Here is a 5307-nt window from a genome sequence, read left to right as displayed (position 1 = left end):
GGAGAAGGCTCTTGGGAGAGATCACCCGGATACCTTCCGGAGTGTCAGTGAGTTGGGTATGACGTTGCACCAGCAGGGAAAGTACGACGAAGCGGAGACCATTCATCGGCGTGCTTTGGCAGATAGAGGGCGGGCTCTTGGGGAAGACCATCCAGATACCTTGTTTAGTGTGAATGAGCTGGGTGTGGCGTTGCATCAGCAGGGAAAGTACGACGAAGCGGAGACTATGCATCGACGTGCATTGGCGGGTAGAGAGAAGGCTCTTGGAGGTGACCATCCAGATACCTTACTGAGTGTCAGTAATCTGGGCCAAACACTGTATTTCCGGAAAAGGTACGACGAAGCGGAGACTATGCATCGACGTGCATTTGTGGGTCGAGAGAATGCTCTTGGAGGAGATCATCTGGATACCTTACTTAGTGTCGGTGAGCTAGGTTTGACGCTGCACGGCCAGGGAAAGTACGATGAAGCGGAGATTATGTATCGACATACATTGGCGGGTAGAGAGAATGCTCTTGGGAGAGATCATCCGGATACCTTACTGAGTGTTAGTAATTTGGGTGTAGTGTTGTATCACCAGGGGAAGTACGAGGAAGCGGAGATTATGCACCGACGAGCATTGGCGGGTGGAGAGAAGACTTTTGGAGGAGATCATCTGGATACCTTATTTAGTGTCAGTGAGCTAGGTTTGACGCTGCGTGACCAGGGAAGGTACGACGAAGCGGAGATTATGGATCGACGTGCACTGGCGGGTAGAGAGAAGGTTCTTGGGAAAGACCATCCGCATACCTTATTATGTGCCAATGATTTGGCCCTGTTGCTGCGGAATCGGAGAAAGAGCGGTGGAGCAGATATTACGCATCGACATGTAGCGGAAGGGAGCGAGATGACACTCTTGCCAGGTGATCCAGGTACCCCACCTAGCTATGCGGCTACGGTTGGGAAACTGCTTTGCCAGGAAAAGCAAGAGGTAGCCGAGGCGAAGCATCAAGTTGTCCCGGCAGTTGGAGATATGGTACTCGAGCTACCTCACCCAGACGTCCTACCGAGGACTAGTGGCCCTAACGTGGCCCTGCTTAATCAGAAAAACCACGTAGAAGAGGAAATTATGTATCGACATGCCCTGGGGGCTGTGGAGAAAGCCCTTGGGCCCGATCATCCCGTTACCCTCGATACCATGAATATGCTAGGCGAAACGCTTCTTGTTCTGAAAAAGTATGACCAGGCGGAAGGTTTTTGTCGACGTGCATTGACAAGCAGAGAGAGAGCGCTCGGACCAGACCATGCATCTACCCTGACAAGTGCCAATAACCTCGGTCGGGCTCTACATAATCAGAGAAAGTACGGAGAAGCGGAGGTGATGTTTCGATATGCACATACAGGCAGACAAAGGTCGCTTGGACCATATGATGTGGATACCATACTGAGCCTCCATGGTTTAGCAGTGGCGCTGCTTGATCAGAGGAAGTATGAAGAAGCGGTGATTACATATCAGCATGTGTTGGAGAGTATGGAGAGAGCACTGGGGCCCGATCATCCATTTACACTCGAGAGCATAAATATGCTAGGCGAAGCCCTGCTTGACCTGAAAAAGTATGAGGAAGCGGAAGTCATGTGCCGACGTGCGCTGGCAGGCAGAGAGAGGACACTTGGGCTTGCTCATCGAGATACTTTACTTAGTGTCAATAATCTTGGTGTGGCACTGTGTAATCAGAGGAAGCACGACGAAGCGGAGGCTATGTATCGGCGAGCATTTGTGGGTGCTGAGGAGACGCTTGGACTAGATCACCGCGATACCCTGCTCTGCATCTACAACCTAGCTGGGGCGCTGTACAAACAGGGAAAGTCTTATGAAGCAGAGATGATGTACTGGCGGGTGCTGGCAGGGCGGGAGAGGGTCCTTGGGCCGGGCCACCCACATACCCTCCGGTGCGTCATTAAACTAGCTGCCGTGTTGTATGATCAGAGAAAATACCGTGCAGCAGAGACTATGTATCAGCGTGCTGTTACGGAGGGGGAGCGAGCTCTAGGGCCACACTATCGGGCGGCTCTCAATAACGCTAGCTGCCTCACGATGTTTCTGAGGGCCCGGGGATCGAGTACCACGGCCGAGTTGTCATTATCGAGATAAAGGATTTATGTTTGAGCAGCGCGCAGGGTGAATTGTTCTAATTGTTCTATACCAGCGCTTTCAGCGCTTACCCCTGGTTATTATGTGTTGTCCTCTCGCCTCAGGTTAAGCATGGGGTATTGATGTTGAATTTGCTTTGTATCTGCAGCCATTAGGCTTTGGTTCTCGGGCATTCGTCTTCACTTGACCCTTTTTTTCCCCCATACCCTTCTGCGTAGGCTATCTCACTCGGGGTTGGTCGTCACTAGGGTTGTGAAGTTTTAGGGGTGGTCACTCACCCTTCCACTTTCTTTCTTGTTCTCCCGACGCCCTGCCCTTCCCTCTGCGTTCCTTTGAATTTCATTCGTTCATTATGCGTTCCGGAGTTTTGTTCAATTTCCAGTGGTATTAGTTGCTTAGGAAGAAATATATACCCCCCGGTCTCCCCTTATATCGTCTTTATCAATTGCCTAGTTCGTGACTCTCACCTCCAGCCCGCGTTCCGCTTGATCCACGGTAATCTCATTCTCACTGTTTTATCCTTCATGATTTATTTGAGGGTGGGAGTATAGTGTACGCCAATCCCCTTGGTTTTGTTTCAACTAGACTAGAGGCGGCTCCATTGGGGATCTAGGAATTTATTCTCCCAATCTCTTGAAATTCTGCTTCACTTGGAAACTATGATACGACTGGGAAAGCCTTTGTTCTTGCTGTGATGTTTTAATATAATATTATTATAATGCCAGTCGCGGCAGCTCTTTAGGTCCTCTGCGCTGCATTCCGTGATTCAATAGAAGAGAGGAGGATATGTGATACTTGACTGATAGTGTGATGCCCCTGATGGGGTAGGCTGCGAACAACATTTCCCGCTTTAATATGAATCGGTGTAGGTCTGCCTGCTTTCAGGGCGGGTTCCCCCCCCGTGCCAAACGAGTCTCTGGTCAACTCGGGCATATATCCTATAACTTACGCCTCACGGTAGCAGAAAATCTAGTTTTGGAGAAAAGTGCACTCGGAGCCGGCTTGGGTATTGCAGACAGGAATCAAGCGCTCCGGGTGGCATGAAATGCCCATACCTGACGTACAGAGCCTCCCTGGTAGGAGTGAGTTCAACAATCCTGCATGAAAGAAAATATAATAAAATGGTATAAAGCCGACCCGCACAAAAGAGGTCGTGTCTGTGCAATTGCAACCGGCTACTCACGCCTGCTGGAAACACGGCGATTTCCAAATCGTATTACAGGCCTGGAAACTCGGAATTGGGACATTTCGGGCCTTCTGCTGGGTTAGAAATGGGTAGCACTATTTTCTGAATATATCCCTCCAAGTACTATAAATATTTTTTATGATACTTGTCATTCGAGTCACTGCCTTCTTGGCTTTGCACTGTTGGCCAACTTCAACTTTCTTACCAAGCTCCTTACATTTGTGATAGAGCGGTTCCAATCACTCACTGATTGCGAAAGGCCACCAAGGTCCCGAAGATGTGATAAGCTTTTATGGACGTACAACATTTGAGTAAGATAACACTAAATAACGAGTTGCTAGTCTGCCCCGCTAGGATTATGACGGGGGGTAGGGCGGGAATGCTGCTGTGTATGTTACATCGTGGCGGACCACCATGGCGGATTGCGCAGCACTATCAACAGGACCCCGGTATATAGACCCCTTCACGTTCGCATAGCAATTATCATTATGGCATCAAATGATAACCCTCCCTTCGGCACCTGACAGAGGAGAGCCTTGCGACCTTGCGCCGCACATTGGGATCCAAGGATTCAACACCCTTCGTTACATGAGAACGTCCGGAGAAGAGATTTAAGCTCTCTTGGATAACGTTTAATTATTCGATTGAATCATGGTGGGAATCTCTGTAGCCGGAGCTCTAAATGAGGTATCATACTTGAAAACATTTGTATCTATTGTACTAACTGTTGTGATAACGAAGTAACAATGATAACCACAATAAAATCTGAAGACTTAAAGATTAATCCAAGCTTGCATGCTCTCTCTAAGAACAGGGCTGTACCTGCCCTTTATATACCCCTTTATCATTACATGAGCACTGCCTCATACCAAGGAAATCTCTAGAAGTGTCACGAACGTGGCTTAGCATGAAAAAGGTTTTCACGTGACACATGGTTATGAGTCACAGGTATGTTATTGTTTTGTGCATATAACCTATACAGGTTATATGATTTGTTATGTGTGGGATTTGTGATGCTTTCGCACATGGCTCAGGTATGAGTCATGGGACGGGCGCCTGACGAGTATGCCTCGCGAAGGTGCCTTGCGGGTAAGCCTTGCGCATATGATTTAGGTTTTGCACATGACCTCATTATGAGGTCATGGGTTTCACGCATATGACTCAGTCAAGTCATATGACTTGTTTATTGTGTTATGATTGGTTTATGAGTTTTGCACATGACCTCGCTATGAGGTCATGGGTTTTGAGCATGGTATCACTTTAGTCACATGACTAGTTTGTTATGATTTGGTTTCGCACATGCGACCACTTTAGGTCACATTATTAAAGTCGGGAAGAACACTATATAAGGAGGTCGATGCGGCCGAGGAAGATAGGTTCTTCACGCTTTGTTCTAAGTACTTTTCCTACTTATTGCTTTAACAAATATAAAACACCTTTACGATCTTTATCCTTATTGCAACATTATCATTACGCCAAGAAGTGCTCGTAACGAAGATGAGTTAAAGAAAGCTTACGATCGGCCTTTCTGATAGAAGACAAAGGTCTTGTACTATCAGTAACATAGGCAGAGGCCTAGAGCTATCGTAAGACAAAGAAAGAAGAAGAGAGGAAAGATAAGTATTGTTCCCCGTCGCCAAGAAACCAACTATTCGGAAGGGGATCGTTACAAGAAGATGCTAGAATACAATAGCATATATACTCGGTCATGTGGCTGTGTCACATGACTAACACAGCCCCATCACTGGATTGGAAAGGAATAACATAATTTCCAACAATACTCGATCATGGCAATCTTAAAGAATTCTCCAACAACTTCTGTAAGAAAAAAGATATAATAATGATTAGATGATAAAGTAACTTATTAGCTTCAAACTAATGGAGGCAAAGGAAAATATCTTCCGTAGAACTACTAGAGTATAAAGGGGAGGGGGGGGCATATCTTGTTGTTGGATTCTTGGTCCCCGTCACTTGAGTTTTTTCTCTTTTT

Source organism: Tuber melanosporum, assembly GCF_000151645.1.
Source record: "Tuber melanosporum whole genome shotgun sequence assembly, scaffold_16, strain Mel28".
NCBI classification, from domain to species: Eukaryota; Fungi; Ascomycota; class Pezizomycetes; order Pezizales; family Tuberaceae; genus Tuber; species Tuber melanosporum.
Note: the sequence above shows the minus strand (reverse complement) of the source record.